At 45.1% G+C, this 20,170-nt stretch overlaps 3 pseudogenes; 1 reads left to right on the top strand and 2 right to left on the bottom strand.

The window, feature by feature from the left end:
* Nucleotides 1-563: 563 nt before the first annotated feature.
* On the bottom strand, nucleotides 564-1,469 carry LOC114200976 (vomeronasal type-1 receptor 1-like; annotated as a pseudogene).
* Nucleotides 1,470-9,268: 7,799 nt separating this feature from the next.
* On the bottom strand, nucleotides 9,269-11,238 carry LOC114200954 (zinc finger and SCAN domain-containing protein 4 pseudogene; annotated as a pseudogene).
* Nucleotides 11,239-13,173: 1,935 nt separating this feature from the next.
* On the top strand, nucleotides 13,174-14,029 carry LOC114200957 (high mobility group protein B1 pseudogene; annotated as a pseudogene).
* Nucleotides 14,030-20,170: the final 6,141 nt, after the last annotated feature.

Raw genomic sequence — 20,170 nt, 5'->3', positions numbered from 1 at the left:
TACAACTCCTGTCTCTCAGAAATACTCAAAACTGAGAGATTTTCTCCAAATTCCTAAGTTCAAAATTTTCCTTCTGCTATACTGTTTCAGAATGTCACGAACTTTTCCACCAATGAAGATGAAAAAGTATGATCTTTGTACAAGCACATAAATAATGTTCATGTTAGGAATCTTACAGGATTATGGGTGCCTGGGTGGCTCAGTCGTTAAGTGTCTGCCTTTGGCTTAGGTCATGATCCCAGGGTCCTGGGATCGAGTCCCACATCAGGCTCCCTGCTCAGCAGGAAGCCTGCTTCTCCCTCTCCCACTCCCCCTGCTTGTGTTCCCTCTCTCGCTGTGTCTCTCTCTGTCAAATAAATAAAATCTTTTAAAAAAAAGAATCTTACAGGATTATGATTTGCAGGATCTAACTACCCCACTCTACACAGAATAATAAATTTCTATCAAGAATTTGAAAATTACTAGTCCCTTAAATTTTACAGATGGTGGAGGAAATGATTCAATTTTATGTAGAGAATAGAGTTATATAGTCATAATCAGATTAGGAAATAGGTTTTCCTTGCCTAGCAAATGAAACGAAACTTAGAGGTACGAGTATCACTGAAAATGAGCACAAAAGGGCTGAATGTTGGGAAACATGAAGACAAAAACATAGAGGTATTCACCAGCCACTGGTCTGGAGTAACAGAGTAATCCAAATAGACAAAAGAGAAGACAGTGAGTTAAAGAAGAAAAAGGAGCTCACAAGGATCAAGATGGTACAAGTGGCTCTGGTCTCATGGAAAGGTCTGGGGGGAAAGGCTGTTGCTATAAATGTGTTGGACTCACTGTTTGTGCCTGTACAGGAAAAGGGCCATTGAGCCACTGGCCCAGGTCATGAGACCCAAACACATAAAATCAATTATGAAGAATATGACTACAACTACAAACTTGATAAAGCTGTCTGGATTGAGTGAGGAACCATATCCATAATTTATTTTCACACTAAAGTTCTTGCGGCTCATTGGACTAATCATTTTGATAGGAGCAAAAATATTTACCAAGAGATGCAAGATCCAGCAAAGGAAACAGCAGAAACTAATTCACTTTGGGGATCTTATTCTGAGCTCCAGCCACCCAGAGAAATAGAAACACAGTTTCATGGTCTGAAAGACACTGAGAAGGGTGGTAGTGCTGAGGGAAACCACTCTGGCCACTCTGTGGAAATAGAAAAGTAGTTTACATCCAGCCTCATTCAGGAAATATTTTGATCTAAAGGCTGCTATTGTCTGAGGGATCCCCCTCAATAAAAGCACCAAGGAGTTGGCTAAGACCAGCTGACTGAGAATCAAGTCTGTGGGTCTCACCTTATGTCCAGTGAGAAGTGTCAAGTTATGAAGACAAAGGAGAGAGGAGTTACCAAGCATTCCCATTCCCACTCCCATTTCAGTGAGGAAGATAATTCCCATTTCCCACTTGGCAGCAGCCATCACATCAATACCTATGAAACACTGATTTTAGTTGATGCCAGATGAATGGCAGTTCAAAAAACAAAAAAATTTGTGGGGCACCTGGGTGACACAGTCGTTTAAGCCCCCAACTCTTGGTTTTGGCTCAGGTCGTGATCTCAGGGTCATGAGATTGAGCCCTGCATCGGGCTCCACACTCAGCATGCAGTCTGCTTGAGAATCTCTCTCCCTCTCCCTCTGTCCACCCCACTGTGCTCTCTCCCCCTCTCCCTTTCTCTCTCTCTAAAATAAATAAATCTTAAAAAAAAAGAAACAAAAAGAAATTTGTGATAAACTGTGGTAAATCCAGATGATGGAATGTTATTCAGCACTAAAATGAATTGAACTGTCAAGCCATGAGAAGACATTGAGGAAACTTAAATGCATATCACTAACGGAAGAAGCCATTCTGAAAAACACTGCATATTCTATGATTCAACTATGGGACATTCTGGAAAAAGCAAAACTATGGAAACAATAAAAAGATCAGTGGTTGCCAGGACTGGAGAGGAAAGAGAGGTGAGAAGCAGGCACAGCATAGTGGATTTGGGGGGCAGTGAAAATACGCTGTATGATATTATAATAATGGATATAAGTCATTATACATTTGTCCACCCACTGAACTTAAAAAACTAAGAGTGAATCCTAAGGTAAACTATGGATTTTGGGTGATTATGATATATCAAGGTAGTTTCATCATTGGTAAAAAAAATGTACCATCTTGGTGAGTGATGCTAATAATGGAAGAGGCGGTATGGAGGTGGGAGATATATAGGAGATACCTGTGCTCTCCTCAATTTTGTGGTGAACCTAAAACTGCTCTAAAAAAGAAAGTCTTGGGGCGCCTGGGTGGCTCAGTCGTTAAGCGCCTGCCTTCGGCTCAGGTCATGGTCCCAGGGTCCTGGGATCGAGCCCCGCATCGGGCTCCCTGCTCCGCGGGAAGCCTGCTTCTCCCTCTCCCACTCCCCCTGCTTGTGTTCCCTCTCTCACTGTCTCTCTCTGCCAAATAAATAAATAAAATCTTTAAAAAAAAGTCTTAAAAAAATGAAATATGTCACCATCACCATCACCTGAAAACTATTTTTTTAAATATTTTCTTATGTATTTATTTGAGAGAGCACACACACGAGCTGGGGGGAGGGGCAGAGGGAGAAACAGACTCTCTGTTCAGCATATCCTGTGATTAATTATCCTGTGTAACTCCAAAGGATTGGAACAGGCCAGAAAACTGAGCACCTCATTATCCAGGATTATTCATCATTTTGAAAGTTTATCTCAAAATATAATCCCCTTCCATTCTTGAGCTCACTAAAGGTACTGAAATTGAAGGGAGAGTAGAAAATGAGTAGAGATAAAAAGGACAGCTGGGTGCTTCAAATGAACAGGAACCTGTGATGTTATATCCATTTAGCATTCTCCAAGATATTTATTGAGGTTCTTATGTCTTTTGGGCACTTTGATGGCTACACTGGACGATCAGTAAACAAACATGGAACCTACCTTTTGGTGGAGGGAAAGAGATCATTAAATAATATTGTTATTAAATTCTTTAGTTTATTAGAGGGTGTTATGGTCTACAGAAAATGAAAAAAAAGCGGAGCCTGAATGATGAAAACATCAGTGGTCAAGGAAGGGTTGCAACATTAAATCTAATATTCATAGTAAGATTCATAGGGAAGATGATATTGAAGCAAATATTTTAAAGAGGTGAGGGGCCAGGTTTTATTCTTCCTCTTAAACGTTTAAGTGTTCATTTTGTAAATACTTAGTGCAATAGATGTGACCACAATGTGGTTCTCTAGAGACAGAGGAGCGGTGGGAAAAGAAAGCACTTGAATGCTCTCCGGTATCATTTCCTAGAAGGACAGGAATCCTTTCATATCAGTGTCCACCCTTATGACCTCATTTAACCCTAACGGAGAGGCCCTCTCTCTGTATAGCCACATTGGTGGTTTGATATTCAACTTATGAATTTAGGGGCAGGGAGCAATCAGTCAGGAGCAAATTTCCATAGGTTTGTGCTCCGCATGGGAATTACTCTAATAGGATATATTTCCACTGCCCTTGGATCATGCCACTGGTCACCACCCATGAGTTCGTAAAAACCCACGCGTAGAAGCAAAGAGCATGCAATTTAGCCTACTGCACTGATTTTTCTGTCTTCAATCAGAGTGGCCACCTTCTGAAAAGGATGCTGTCTATCTTGGAACTGCCATCCATAAACCAAGCAGCTAATTTTGCTAATTTTGGTTAATCAAGAGCAGTTCATAGGGCACAAGTAGCACAAGTGGCCATTGAGTCTGGCAACTCCTTAGGTTGTCCTACAATTCAATAGGGTGTCCTACAATTCAATCCTATTCCGACCCTCCCTGGGGTCAGCATCAGACTTCAGCGATCCTCACTTTGGATGCTAGTCAAAAGTCCTGGGCGCCTGGGTGGCTCAGCTGGTTGGGCAACTGCCTTCGGCTCAGGTCATGATCCTGGAGTCCCTGGATTGAGTCCCGCATCGAGTCCCGCATCAGGCTCCCTGCTCAGCAGGGAGTCTGCTTCTTCCTCTGACCCTCCCCCCTCTCATGTGCTCTCTCTCTCTCTCAGATAAATAAATAAAATCTTAAAAAAAAAAAAAAAAGTCCTGGGTCCCCACACTACCCATACTTTTGCCCAACCCAGCTACAAATTTGGGGACTCCTATGACCTGCCTCCCAGTTTTGATAATTTGCTGGACTGGAGCACAGAACTCAGGAAAACACTATTATATTTATTGGCCTATTATAAAGGTAACAACTCAGAATAGCCAAATGGAAGCCATGTATTAGGAAAGTTATGGGGGGGGGGGTTGCAGCTCAGAGCTTCCACGCTCTCTCCAGGCACACCACCCTCTCAGAAAGTCAATTGTGTTCACCAGTCCAGGTCTCTAAATCTTGTTGTCCAAGAGTTTTCCCAGAGATCAATCTTGAGCTTTTCCCTCACCACCCAGTCCCCTGTTCTTTGCTGAGAATAGCCCAGCACTCACAGCCCTGCTAATCGGGCCCGGGGATACCTGACCCAACCAGGCTGGGCCAGTCAGCTTCCCTCCTGTGGAATCTGGAATACGGACCTGAGACTGAGGCCTGAGTGTGCTGGGTACTGGGGTGAGGCTTTGTGTTCGGAAGGATGTTGTTTCTATCCCAATGATCCTTGATGCAGATACAGGGATATCAGGAGGGAGAAGGAACCAGAAAACTGCAGGGTGTTTGGGGAGGAGGGAAGGTAGCTCCTCTGTCCTTCTTGATCAGCTAGAAGTCAAGAAGGCTGCTTGCCCAGGGGTGAGGGGTGAGCCCTTTCCCAGTGAGACCAGGAATCTGCAGGTCTCCGCCATCACTTCCTGGTACAGGGCCCTCTGGTCCAGGTTCAGCTGTCCCCACTCTTCCTGGGTGAAGGTCATGGCCACATCCTTAAAGGTATCCAAAACCTGGAAAGTCAGACAGAGGTAGTGGTGTTGGTCTTGTGCTGTTGGTTGGGGAGCAGAACATGTCAGTCGGTCTCTGGTGAAGGTGCAGAGAGACCCAGCCTCAGATCACCAAGGCCTATGCTGGGCTCAAGGGTTGGGGAAGGACACAGACTTTGGACATAATGTAATTATGGCTGAGGGAAAAAACCTTCCCAGGGGCAGCAACTTGAGACGGCAGTGGCATTTCTCTGAGGACTGTGGGGGCAGACAGTAAGTGATCTGGGACATCAGAGGAACAGGGAATATGATTATGATGATAATTCCAACAATGAGAACAGCAGCAATGGTAGTTGAGCCTCTCTGGTCCTCACGGTGTGCCTGCCACAAGCTAAAAACTTCACATGCTGTGGTAAAGGGATTAAATGTCTTCAGCTCTGAGGCCAGACTCCTGGAGTTTGAATCCATTCTAAACACTCAGCTACCCTGTCACCTTAAGGAGGTCACTTAATTTTCTTGAGCCATGGTTCCTCATGAATATAACAACAGATCTCACTTTACCAGGGTGTTATGAGAATTTTAAAATGTTGAAAAAGCAAACCCTGGACAGCCTGGCCAGGGCAAGTGGTTAGCATGGTTTATTATTTTTATTGACCCACTCACAGCCCCTGAAGTAAAACACCAACGTAATTTCCATGTCAGTCAACCATGTGAGGCTTGAGGCTCAGGCAGCTCTGTCATGTCACAGAGAGAGTGCCCAGTTTAAAAAGCAGATGTGGGATTTAAACTCAGATCCCTTTGACTAAATCTAGCTCTCCCTGGATGTGGACAGGGAGGGTGCAGTAGTGTGGGACCTGTATAATCCCACAGCCCCGCATCATCACAGTGAACCCACAGAAATGTGAATTATTTCCAATAACTGTCACCCCTAACTCCACTTCGGAAACTGCTGAACGTATTTCTGGGGACACGGGCAGAGGATGGGAACCATCGTCATCCACCTCACAAGGGAGGCTCACGAGAGCCCGTCACTGGGGATACACATCACATCCAAGCTCTCTCCAGTTCCCTCAATGCAGGGGAGGTAATGATAATATTCCCACTTCAGACTGGGGTTAGTGGAGGCCAAGGGCAGTCTCAAGTGCTGGAAGAGGTCCAGCTGGAATCCACACTGAGGTCTCCGGACTCTGCAGCCCCCCCGAGTCACTCAGAGATATCCCAATTCTGTCTGTGATGCAGCCACTATCCGTTTTTACTTTACTCATAAGTCAGAATGACCCATGTAGCAGCAGAGCCAGGCTTTCCTCTCCTTTCTTCTGGCTGTCCGGATCATCCAGGAGAGGCAACAGCATGTGCTCTCGTTAACGTGGTGGATGACAGGAAGTCTCAACTACCTGATCATGCAGCCTGCTTGGTTTCAGTTTACAGTGGAATACAGCAAGGGCCTTCTGACTTTGTAATTTGGGTGACTCAAGAGCATCGTGCTTATAATGGGCAATTACATGTGCATGGTGACTGGAAGCACCATAGTGAAACATTCTCTTCTGTGCACAGAGACACAACAGTTGTTTCAAAATGATTTACAAATCTGCACTACAGATGGGTTCGACTTCCTCTAGAGCCCCAGGAGCCCACACTCACACAAATCACAAGAATGAATCTCAGACAATTATGTGGGATGGAAGAAGCCACAAAAAAGGGAGTAATTATTTGATTTGTAAAAAATCCTGGAAAAGGCAAAGTAATTTATACTGGAATAAAGCCAATGGTTGTCTAGGGAAGGGTGGTCATGAAAGGCATGGTGAGAGGGATTAAGAGCTGGGTGAAGCTCTAGGAGTGATAGATGCTCATCATGTTATGGTCATAGTTTGGTCAGTGTATGTATATCAAATTGCACAATAAAATATGTGAAGTTTATTGTATGTCAATTACATCTCAATGAAACTTGCACATAAAATTCTGGATCTCCCATACTTCTTGGAAACCCCAAATATTTGAAAGTGCTATATTTATTTCACCATCTCTCTCTTCATGCCTTGGAAGACGCCCTGCCTTAGGGGCAGTAAAATCTGGCAAAGCAATAAGGAGCCTATTCTTCAGAGTCACCAAAAGGAAGACTGGGTCACAAAGGGCACATCTCTGAATGACATGATCTCTCTCTTTTCAGTCCGTTTGCTTTGCCCCAGCAGCGAGCGTCTTCAGATAAATGTACAGTCGTTCAGAAAATCTTGACAATATTTGCTCTACCAGTGAACTCAGCCGTAAGGGACACAAAGCTGGACCTTCTGAACATCTGTACGCTCTCACTGGGCACAGCCACACACTCGGGAATATTTGTGGATGCAGCTTTAGAAGGGTCATGTCCTCTGTCGTTGGCTGCGGTCTCCCCGACTCTAACTTGCTCAGGGAGTGGCAAGGGCAGAGCCTCTGGGGCCAGCCTAGGGGCACTCCCCAGTGTGCGTGCGACACCCCCCGTCCGTCTGCTCTAGTCTGTACCTCCCCCGGCTGTTCCCTCCGCGCTGTGGCGCCGTGGGCCTGGCGTTCCCCGCCGTGGCGGTCCTTCCCCCAAACCCTCCCCATGCGCGCGACCTCTGCCCCTTCCCCTGCTGTCCCCTCCAAGACGCGACCTCGGATCCCATGTGGCCGCGGTGGCTTGGAGCGCAGTCCCTCCGCGCAGACCTCACGCGGTTCTCTCGAGGACAGCCCCGCTGACCAAGGTTTCCGTGCCCCGGTCCTTGTAATCGAGGCCCCACGGGGGCCGTGGACCGGTGCCCTGTTGGACTTCCCCGAGTCGTGGCTTCCTCCGGGGAGGGAGCGTGTGTGTTTGGGCCCCGGGCCACTCCGGCCCTCCGGAGTCGAGGCCCTGGTGGAGAGGGGGACGGCACACTTAAGTTTACTTTTCCGCCAAACACTTAGGGGCCTCTCTGAGCACGGAAACTCCAAACACGAGCCGACGCAGTACTCAGGGCTCCGCTTCTGGCGCCACACCGCTACCCATAGATTCCCAGAGGCACCCGCCGCGCGCGTGCGCAGAGCTGGCCGCCGACTACAGCACCTAAAGGGCCGCGCGCGGCTGGACGTCTGGACTACAAGTCCCAGAAGTCTTCGGAGCACCTCGTGCCTACCAGTTTTCAGCGGACAGCGCCCCGCGGGATTTCTGCTCGGGGGCTGCGGGGGCATCACCTTCAGTGCCCTGGGGAGATCCCATCCCTGGGCAGTTCTTACGTCAACGGCGCTTCCTGGAGAGCCCTGCGGGCCGCAGGCTACACAAGTCCCACAATTCTTTGTTTCACTCTTTCCGCTCTGGAATTTAACCCTCAGTCCCAAATTTACAAAGACCTTGTATAAACAAGTTCACCTGGAAGCCTTAATATCCGTAAGCTCTGGCTAGAAACGCCGGGGGGGCACCTCAGGATCATTGTCTGTTTGTCCTCATTTGTACAAATAAAGTCGACCTTGTGTGGCAACTCCATGTGTAATCTGTCTATAACTCACCAGAGTGGGGAGTGGGCCCACTTTGGGTACCAAACTCCAATTTCATAGACGATAGCTCACCATGTGCACTTCTTACTCTCCAAACCACACTTTCAAACCTGTTCTGAAAATAAGCCCCTCTCTATCCGCCCCCACCCCCCCCACACCTGCCATCTTTGGAAGAAATGAATGGGGAAACATTCTTTCTGGTGTCTATCGATAAAACAGCACTCTGCAACTTTCAGTCATCAGTTTCATTCAGGTTCAGTTTAGCTATTAATATTTCCAGTGAAGTAAATGATTATATCACTTATTTTAAAAAATATTTTGAGAGAGATAGCAAGATAGAGCAGAGCAGGGAGGGAGGGGCAGAGAGAGAGAAGCAGGCTCCCCCACAGAGCTGGGAGCCCAACATGGGGCTCCACTGGGGGCCCTGGGATCATGACCTGAGCTGAAGGCAGATGCTTCGCCAACTGAGTCACCCAGGTGCCCCTGATTATATCATTTAAATATAAAAGTTCCCTTTCCAGGTTCCTGCTTTCACTTCCCACGTTTTTTAGGTGCATGTGGTCCAGGAGAGATAGAAGTGTGGACAGAACACAGGGGAGCAGAGGGAAAGCCTATTTGTGTCCTGGAGTTGAACGTTCCTGCATTTAAGTAATAGTACCAACATTACAGCTTCATTTATTCAACAGATATTGTTTATTTGAAATTTGTCAGCCACTTTTCTAGGCACCTGAGATAATCTAGTGAACAAACTGATAAATTCCTCCTTAAACTTTTTAGTGAAAACAATAAATGGAAAATATAATCAGGAAATTATATGTTCTAAATAGGGAAGTACTACGGAAATACACATATTTGCATTGATATTCATGTATCACTCCATTGGGGCTGCACGCGAGGAAGCTTCTGGTGTGGAGGGAACACCTCTGAAGGCAATTTTCTGGTGAGTCCTCAGGTGGCGGTGGTAGGTAGACGACTGGCGGTAGTTTCTATGGCAGAGGGAACATTCATAGGGCTTCTCTCCTGTGTGGATTCTCTCATGTGCCAGAAGGTTGGTTTTGTGGCTGAAGGATTTTTCACACGTGCTGCACGTGAAAGGCTTCTCTTCTGCATGAATCTTCTGATGCACGTGTAGGTCTGATGCTTGGAAGAAGCCTTTGTTACACTCAGCACAAGTAAATGTCCTCTCGTTATTGTGTCTTCTCTGATGGGTTTTTAGCTGAGAGAAATACCTAAAGCTCTTGGGACACTTTTCACATCTGTATGAGTTTTGGGCTTCATGGCATCTTCCTTGGTGTCTCCCACATGTGGGGTTCCCCTCAGTTCTCTGGTGGGTAGGAACAGGCTCAGGGGTGACCTGGATTGACTGAGAGAGAAACCCTGGCCCCCCCTCCCCAAGGACATCTTGATATGGGGGTCCTTTCAGGGACCCTTCCTGGGACCTGGATGTGCCTAGACCTGCTCTTCCAGAGCTGAGCGGATTCTTCAAAGAAACACTGTCCTCTTCAGGCCTAGGACAGTCCTTTTCCTGGATAATGAGCAGGGAAGGTATTTCATTGCCTTGACTAGTAATACTGTCATTCATGTGATAAATGTTGTCACCATTTTCTTTATCTCCTGTGGGGGATAAAGTGACTCAGTGGAGTTGTAACCAAGAAGGAGTCCACACACAACATCCCTCTGGTGCCTTGACTTACCCCACTCACCTTGTCCTGTTTCCAAGGAAGTATCTTGGGGAGTCCAGGAGAGCGTCCCCATATTTGTCCTTGCTGGGGATCCTATTGACAGCTGTTTTGTTAGATGGACAATGACTTCTTTTAAGGGCATATTCTCAGAAAAGAGGGCTTCCTGTCCCTGCATGTGGACGTGGACCTGTTACAAAAAACCAAACAATGATCACTTATATATTCATTAATGTGTCTTTCCTAATGAAAAAAGATGAAGGGGCTCCTGAGTGGCTCAGTCAGTTAGGCATCTGCCTTTTGCTCAGGTCATGAACCCAGGGTCCTGGGATTGAGTCCCGCATCTGGCTTCCTGCTCGGTGGGAAGTCTGCTTTTTTGTCTCCCTCTACCCTTCCCTCCTGCTCTGGCTCTCTCTCTCTCAAATAAAATCTTTAAAAAATATATGAATACTAAAGTTTTCTGAGGGAAGATCCAGCTCTTGTCGAGGCATTCTCCTCATCCTTGAGGTTTTGCCCAACTGACAACTTTTCAGTGAGTTCTTTCCCACCATCTCTCCAATGAAATTCAATGAAATAAATATGTTGGTTCCTACATTATGTCCCACTGAAAGAATGACTGTAACACTTTTTATTTTTGCTCACTTTGGTTGCAAAAGATTTCCCTTGGCGAGGAAGAGTGTGATCTGACAAATAACTGCATCTACAATAACTTCTTTCTCTACTTCCGGCTATCTCCTGCTGACTACTTATTCCTTACTCTTTTTGGACCCTCACTCCAGGATAAAAAGAACCTTCTACTCACTAAGTCAGGTGGCTTCACAGAACTATCACTCAGATCCTCCATGAATTTCTCCAAGTTTCTGCCACTGGATTCCCATTTCTTTTTCAAAGTCGACCAATCACTGCAGTGCCTGTTGATCATAAATTGTTCCAGGACCACTTGAAAAATAATTTCATCCTTGCTGTGTTTTTCTGGCTGCAGCCACGAGTAAAATGATTTATAGAGTCTTTGCAGTTCCTGCTTTGCATGCGAGTTGTTGCAATTTTGAAATAAGCTGTGCCGAGGGTCCTGGAACTCAGAAATGTCCTCTGCCTTGCTTTGGAGAGCAGATCCTTGGTTGGGTTTAAAGTGTTTATTTTTTGACCCAGGATCATCCATGGTTGGTTCACACAGAAACGAATCTATTCCTAGTAATATTTATCAGAGACTCAACTTCCTGGATTCCGTTTGAAGTCCTGTGTTTCTGGAGATCTGTTTCCAAACAAAATCAGGACATCTATAAATATTGGATGTATTTTCTGATCTTATTTTACTAGTTAGACAACAGTCAAATGTTACACAGTGGATAGTGGTGGATGCTTAAAAACTGTAAGCTACGAATAGGAGAGATACATATTTAATTTTGGAGAGATACATATTTAATTTTATCACTGGAATGATTAAAAAAAACAAAAAGAAAATAAATTTCAGGCCCATATTACTCCACTGGTGAATTTTATGAGAAATTTAAGAAAGAAAGAACGCTAGTCTTATACAAGAGCATATAAAAAGACACTCCTCTTTTACTTAATGAGGTTAATTAATTAATCAAGCTTACTGGTAATAAACCTTACTAGTACATCAAAGAAACACTACTAGGCAATAATTCTCATGAACATAGATGCAAAAATCCTTAACTAAATTATCTGAAAATCAAACTCAGTCATATATAAGGAAAATAATACATCATGAATAGGTGGATTTTATCTTCTATATACAATTTGGGTTAAATCTCAAAAAGCAATGTAATTTACCACATTATTGAATTTCAAGAATATACTATCATCTTAGTAGTAGATACATTAAATAAGCTTAATTAAAAGTCAGTACTCAATCCAAGAAAGTTATTTAGTAAACTAGGAGTAGAAGGGAGCTTCCATTGTGTGAAAAGGCATTTACAAAATGAGTATAGAAAAAAATTCTTAAAAGTTTTGCCCTTGACATTTGGGCTTTCCCCATAATTTGGCTATAATACTGCTATAAACATCAGGTGCATGTATCCCTTCGAATCAGTATTTTTGTATCCTTCGGGTAAACACCTAGTAGTGCAATTGCTGGGGGTTGTAGGGCAGCTCTATTTTTAACTTTCTGAGGAGCTTCCACACTGTTTTCCCGAGTGGCTGCACCAGCTTGCATTCCCACCAACAGTGTGAGTGGAGGTTCCCTTTTTCTCCACATCCTCGCCAATACCTGTTTCCTGTGCTGTTAATTTTAGCCATTCTGACTGGTGTGAGGTGGAATCTCATTGTAGTTTTGATTTGTATTTCCCTGATAAGTGATGTTGAGCATCTTTCCATCTGTCTGTTAGTCATCTGTAAGTCTTCTTTGTAAAAATGTCTATTCAGGCAGCAGTACAGATGAAGTTGAGTTTGCCTTACTTAATATTTATTTCTACTTGCAAACCACATTGTATGAGCAACTATTAGGCACAACCCTTGGAAGATCGAGTTGGTAAGATTAGGAGAAAGGTTATACTGTTGATGGGCATGTAAACTGGTGCAGCCACTATGGAAAACAGTATGGAGGGCCCTAAAAAAATTAGCTAAATGAAATAAATCAGACAGAGACAGAAAGATAAATACCATATGATCTCATTGTGGAATCTTTTTAAGATTTTATTTATTCATTTGAGACACAGAGATACAGACAGAGAGAGCATGAGCAGGGGGAGAGGCAGAGGGAGCGGGAGAAGGAGAAGCAGGCTCCCCGCTGAGCCAGGAGCCCGATGTGGGGCTCGATCCCAGGACCCTGGGATCATGACCTGAGCCGGAAGGCAGATGCTTAACCATCTGAGCCACCCAGGCGCCCCTCACTTGTGGAATCTTAACACAAAAACCCAAACACATAGAGATGAGATTGGTGATTGCCAGAAGCAGGGGGGTGAGGGGTGGCAAAATGGGTGAAGGGTATCAAAAGTTACAAACTTTTGGAGGGTGAGTCTGGGGCAGCGCCGCGGGGGGGGAGAGCGCCTCCAGCAGCTCTCCACCCCACGTGGTGGCTGGATCCCCGCGGCTGGGAGCCGGCGGGTCAGGATCCAGACAAAAAAAATAATTAGACATGGGCAAAGGAAATCCTAAGAAGCCGAAAGGCAAAATGTCATCATATGCATTCTTTGTGCAAACTTGCCGAGAGGAGCACAAGAAGAAGCACCCAGATGCTTCAGTCAACTTCTCAGAGTTTTCTAAGAAGTGCTCAGAAAGGTGGAAGACCATGTCTGCTAAAGAGAAAGGAAAATTTGAAGACATGGCAAAGGCGGACAAGGCCCGTTATAAAAGAGAAATGAAAACTTATATCCCCCCTAAAGGGGAAACAAAAAAGAAGTTCAAGGATCCCAATGCACCCAAGAGGCCTCCTTCGGCCTTTTTCTTGTTTTGTTCTGAGTATCGCCCCAAAATCAAAGGAGAACATCCCGGCCTATCCATGGGTGATGTTGCAAAGAAACTGGGAGAGATGTGGAGTAACACCGCTGCAGATGACAAGCAGCCGTATGGAAAGAAGGCTGCTAAGCTGAAGGAAAAATATGAAAAGGTTATTGCTGCGTACCGAGCTAAAGGAAAGCCTGATGCGGCAAAAAAGGGAGTTGTCAAGGCTGAAAAGAGCAAGAAAAAGAAGGAAGAGGAGGAAGATGAGGAAGATGAAGATGAAGAAGAAGATGATGATGATGAATAAGTTGGTTCTAGCGCAGTTTTTTTTTTCTCGTCTATAAAGCATTTAACCCCCCTGTACACAACTCACTCCTTTTAAAGAAAAAAAATTGAAATGTAAGGCTGTGTAAGATTTGTTTTTAAACTGTACAGTGTCTTTTTTTGTATAGTTAACACTACCGAATGTGTCTTTAGATAGCCCTGTCCTGGTGGTATTTTCAATAGCCACTAACCTTGCCTGGTCCAGTATGGGGGTTATAAATTGGCATGGAAATTTAAAGCAGGTTCTTGTTGGTGGACAGCACAAATTAGTTATATATGGGGATGGTAATTTTTCATCTTCAGTTGTCTCTAATGCAGCTTCTACGAAATAATTGTTGTTCTGTTAACTGAATACCATTCTAATTGTAAAAAAAAAAAAAGTTGCAGCTGTTTTGTTGACATTCTGAATGCTTCTAAGCAAATACAATTTTTTTATTAAAAAAAGTTACAAACTTTCATGGAGATATAATAAACAGCATGGTGACTATAGTTAATATTATATTGCATATTTGGAAGTTGCTAAGAGAGTAAATCTTAAAAAGTTCTCAACACAGGCCAGGGGTGCCTGGCTGGCTCAGTTAGAAGAGCATGGGACTCGGGCGCCTGGGTGGCTCAGTTGGTTAAGCGACTGCCTTCGGCTCGGGTCATGATCCCGGAGTCCCGGGATCGAGTCCCGCATCGGGCTTCCTGCTCAGCGGGGAGTCTGCTTCTCCCTCTGACCCTCTTCCCTCCCGTGCTCTCTATCTCTCATTCTCTCTCTCTCAAATAAATAAATAAAATCTTTAAAAAATATAAATAAATAAATAAATAAATAAATAAAACTTTAAAAACAAAAAACTCTCATCACAAGAAAAGAATCTGTAACTATGTACGGTGATGGATATTAACTAGATTTATTGTGGTGATCACTTCACAATATAACTATTGAATTATGTTGTACTCCTCAAACTAATATAATGTGGTATTATCAATTATACCCCAATTCAAAAAACTAAATCTATTTTTGGGCGCCTGGGTGGCTCAGTTGGTTAAGCGACTGCCTTCGGCTCCGGTCATGATCCTGGAGTCCCGGGATCGAGTCCCGCATCGGGCTCCCTGCTCAGCGGGGAGTCTGCTTCTCCCTCTGACCCTCCCCCCTCTCATGTACTCTCTCTCTCTCAAATAAATAAATAAAATCTTTAAAAAAAAACAAAAAACAAAAAACTAAATCTATTTTCTATGTAATCTCTATTTTTGTGTCCTTTTCAATCTTATATATGGTAAGTAATTCAAGATTTCCATACTAGCAGTGCCTGGCTGGTTCAGTTGGTAGAGTGTGAGACTCTTGATTTCAGGGTTGTGAGTTTGAGCCCCATATTGGGTGCAGAGATTACTTAAAAATAAAATCTTTTAGGGCACCTGGGTGGCTCAGTTGGCTAAGCAACTGCCTTCGGCTCAGGTCATGATCCTGGAGTCCCAGGATCGAGTCCCACATCAGGCTCCCCGCTCGGCAGGGAGTCTGCTTCTCCCTCTGACCCTCCTCCCTCTCATGCTCTCTGTCTCTCATTCTCTCTCTCACAAATAAATAAAAATACAAATAAAAATAAAATCTTTTAGGGATGCCTGGGTGGCTCAGTGGATAAAGCCTCTGCCTTTGGCTCAGGTCATGATGCCAACCCTGGGATTGAGGCCAGCACTGGGCTCCCTGCTTGGCCGGGGAGTCTGCTTCTCCCTCTGCCTGCCACTCCCCGCCACTTGTACTCTCTGACAATAAAATCTTTAAAAAAAATTAAATAAAATCTTTTTTAAAAAAAGTCATACTATAAAACAAAAAGACAAGGAATTGGTGTATTACATGGGCACAGAAAATGAATTTATTTTTGTTAAGGTGATATTTCGCAGTGTCAGCCTCATCTGGTAGTCTGAGAGGATTAACTACCTTGATCCCATCTATAAATGAGGTAAAGATGAATTCAGAATCACACAGAAGAAAGTGGAATACATTTTTTCCTCTTCCTAATCCAGATGACTTTAGTATAATGCTAATCTCCTGGAGTCACACCCCATTTTACTTTCCCTTGCCCTCAGGAAGAAGTACTAAGTCCTTCCTGACCTCAGGAGGCCTTGCCCGGGCCGTCTCACCCCTCCAGCCCCATCTTGGTACACTGGCCTTTTATTCCCCCTGAAGATCTCTTCATCTGGGCCTCCCCACAAGTTCTTTTTCAGGACCACCCCAGGCACACACAAACCACACGGTCACACTTGTAGACAAGTACTCAATCCCACAGGGACACCACTGTAGGGCATCGTGATTAAGACCTTGGAATTCAAAATCAGACTGCCAGGTTCCAATGTGAAACAAGCTGTTTGGCCCAGGCAAATTACCCATGAGGTCCCCATCTGTCACAGAATTCCCAGCTTTTAGAGCTGTCACTGGAACTCAATGAGTTAATATATGTAAAGCACATGGACAGACCCTACCTAGCCTAAGGTTTAAGCACTTAGTAAGGGTATGCTAAATAGCTGATACTTATCCTTTGACTCTTAGCCCCCACCCCCCACCCCGATCCGCTCTGGACCATCACTTCAAGAAGATGCCATAAAAATGTCTTACTAGAAGGGCATCGGGTGGCTCAAGTCAGTTAAGTGTCTTGCCTTTGACTCAGGTCATGATTCCCGGCTTCTGGGATCCAGCCCTGTCTCAGGCTCCCTGCTCAGCGGGGACTTCCCGCTGTTCCTCCCCACTGCTTGTGCTCAAGCTCTCTCTCGGTCAAATAAATAAAATCTTTAAAGTCTTTCTAGAAACAAAATTAACAAGACAATAGAGCCATACAGAAATGCCTTCTAGGGGAGAACTCTTTTCAGTCCGGCCAGGATTTTACAAAGTCCACAACACAGTGTGAGTGTTGTCACATTTCACTGCAGAAATCCTACTGAACCACAGCATCTGTCAAAATAGACCATCCCCAATAGAGCAGAGGCCGCTTTTCGGCAACAGGCTCGAGCAATGGAATGTAGAAAGGACCACGGCGATCCCCTGGCTGAATACAGGCGGGCCCATTGGGCGACTCACCTCAAATTATCCGAAGGCCCTAACTAATCAATGAGCTACTTACAACCAGGTACAGTTACCAAAAAACCAGAAAATTCTAACCATCACCATACCTCCTCACCTTCCTTTATTGCAAGCAGTCTCTCCTCTGCTGAGCTGCCCATCGCTGCCTTGCAGTGTATTCAATAAACTTCTATCACCTTTGTTCTGCTTCAGGTGACTCCTTTCACCTCCCAAGCCACCGATTTCCACCCGATCTGGTCGCCCTATATTTGGGGGCCCCCATCCAACCGGGAGAGACACCACACCCGATGCCTGAATAAGGCCCGTATTTTTGTTCCTAGGAGTTTTCCCCCAATGACTATACCCACATACACATGCACAAAACTGGAAATTTCCCTTTCATTCTGGAAACTCACCTATTCAGGAAGATTGAACTTCAAACTGGGCAAACCTGGGCCGAAAGCTGAGCTGCGGTGAGACACACTGCACTGGCTCTTCAGCCTTCTTAAGCCTCCTCCCTTTTATAAGGTGTGGGGTCAATGATGGATTTACGACGTGATTGGATAAAATCTTCCTGTTGATGGAATCCCTGATGGAATCTCCATCTTGCTTTAGCTTCAGCTCTCCAATATATTGAGATAATATCCCTGGGGCTGCAGCAATCGTCCACAATCAAACACACTAATATTTCTGCAGTGAAATGTGACGACACTCACACCGAAGGAGAATACAAAGATTAGCGTTAGTCTCACATAGCCAAGTTTTGTCTTAAGTGAGTCACACACAAACTTGCTAGTACTTTCTAATTCCCTGAGATTTGTGGATCGCAAGTGTGGCAGAGAACCAGGTGAATGTTCTCTCTTCCTGTGTCACTCCCAGGCTGGTGAATCAGAGGATACCCCAGGACCCCAGAGGAGAGGTTCCTAGTCCAGCAAAGAGCCCACAGCGATTGGAACAAAGATCATTTCAGTGGGAAGAGAGAAATTGGTGCTTATGTTTATGTTGAGAAAGTACATCATATCTGAGAGACTTAATGTAAGGACAGTGTGAAGGTGAAGTTACAATGGTGTGAGGCTCCTGGTTTGAAAATCTGGCTGGTGGGGGACTGTCCTGTACTGAGTAGGAAGAAAGGCAACAGGAAGAATTTCCGTGAAACTCAGCACTTCCATGTCCTGACTCATGGGGAGTGAGACCATTCCATAGAAGACAAGGGAAGAGTTTGGGGAACAAAGGGATTGTGTTCGACAAGGGACCGGTGCAGCAACATAATCATTGCCCATCTTCCCTCTACTTTCAAGTTGTGTCCCAGAATCAAACCTCTTTCACCACCCTACAGCCAGGACTTTCAGCCCAGTCCCCACTCTCTCAATCTTGGATTATTGAGGTTAACTTCTGACGGGCCTCTCCTTCAGATAGCCTTCAGCCTATTCTCAAAAATAGCCACTAGAGGGACCATATTATAACCAAGTGTGACTCATTCCTCTCGTTGTGGAACGCCCTGAGGACCCTACAGTCACTGAGGGCAGAGCTTCCCAGCGGCCTCTGGTGAAGGACCTGCCCATCTCCACCCTCCTCATTCCTTCCCATCTGTCTCGGATGATGAGGGAGCAGAAGGCTAGCTGAACACTAGCTGAAGACGAAGCACAAGCGGACACCCTGCAACCTCCTCCCACTCCCCCCACCCATGGGACAGGTGTGACATTCTTCCAGGGATCTCCCAACTATCTTAAGGTTAATACATTGCTAGAGGGGAAAACAACCTTAACGTGACAATGGCAAGGCCTCCGAATCGTGTAGGTCGGTCCTCTTTAGCATATGAAAGTTCCTTTGAAACCTCCCTTTTCCAAGTATATAATCACCACTCCTCAACTACCTGGTGCCCCAGCTCTTTCTGCTCACGGGTTCCGTCCCCGTGCTTTAATAAAACCACCATTTTGTACCAAAGATGTCTCGGGAATTTTCTCAGTCGTCGGCTCTGGACCTCACGCCACCGAACTTCACCTATATTTCAAAACCATATTAATGGACACACTTTCACAAATTAGCCATTTTACTTACAAAAAAAGCCATTACACAAAATGGAAGACCTTCTGATGTCATTAGATTTAAACTCGGTCAACTTGCTCTAATGGTTTCTAAATGATCGTTTACTATTTATGTACTAGCCTTGCTGTGGACAGTGGAGATGGGCAGTGTCCTCTGACCACGTGCTGAGGAGTACTGACTTAGACTAACAGCCAGATTCGTAACAGTAGCCCGGGGACGCTGTTGACCCGGCCCCACGTCGTGTCCCCTTCGGCTCCTCTTCTCGCCCCTTTGTTCTGCTTGAGCCTCACTGGGCACACATGGTACTGGGATCCCGCAGCTTCTTTCCCATCTCTTTTATAAGCTCTTCCTTTTGGTGTGGGAAACAAAGGCAGAAGAAAAATTAAAATTTCCTTACCAACTATAGCCCACTGACAAGTCCTTGAAACAAGCAGAGTGACATTCCTCTAGGGACTCAACAGCCTCGATGTTAATACTTGGCTAAGGGCAAAAGGCAGTCTGACCTCCCCCAACCCCCAATCCTGTAAGTTTAACATATAAAAATTCCTTTGGAAACTTCCTTTATCTCTAAACCCCCAAGATACGTGTTGGCAATCATCCCCCAAGCATACGGCCCACCGATATACATCTGAAGGGTCTCATGACTAAGGTTTTATTAGATGGTAATAAATGACCTTTTCCCAACAATAGCGAGCCCCCTCAAGGTCCTGGAAACCTTGCTTCTAAAATTCCTTAGAGATCTACGCTTTCCCTAACCCCCTCCCAACTTGAAAGTATATAATGGGCACTCCTCATGACCCCAGTACAGCTCTTTCTGCCTATGGGTCATGTTCCCGTGCTTTAATGAAATCAGCTTTTTGCACCAAAGACGTCTCAGTCTCAAGAATTCCTTCTTGGCTGTGGGCTTTGAACCCTAATAACGTCTTTCCTACATCACTTTTATGGAGTACACCTCCCCACCCAGCTCTCCTGCATTCCTGTCAGGCCTTTGTTCAAACATCTCCATGGTGAGAGCTGTGCTGGACATGCTTTCTAAAATTTGAAGCTATGCCCTGAAAGTCCCCATTCACTCATCCGCTGATTTTTCTCCTTATCCCTTATCACCATTGGGCAAGCTCAACATTCTACCTATTTACCTTGTTTTTTGCTTATCACTCCCCTGCCTCCATCATGGAATTTAATCAAATGGAGGGTGAGGATTTTCATCTATTACGTTGCCCACAGCCATCTACATGGAACCTGGCACTTGGTAGGTCTTCTTCAGTTCAGTTATGTGTCAAATTGAAAT

This window comes from Eumetopias jubatus, unplaced genomic scaffold (genome assembly GCF_037043125.1).
Source record: "Eumetopias jubatus isolate StellerSeaLion01/CBP00866 unplaced genomic scaffold, mEumJub1_p1.0 scaffold_10, whole genome shotgun sequence".
Taxonomy (NCBI): Eukaryota; Metazoa; Chordata; class Mammalia; order Carnivora; family Otariidae; genus Eumetopias; species Eumetopias jubatus.
This window is presented reverse-complemented; position numbering and strand designations above follow the sequence as displayed.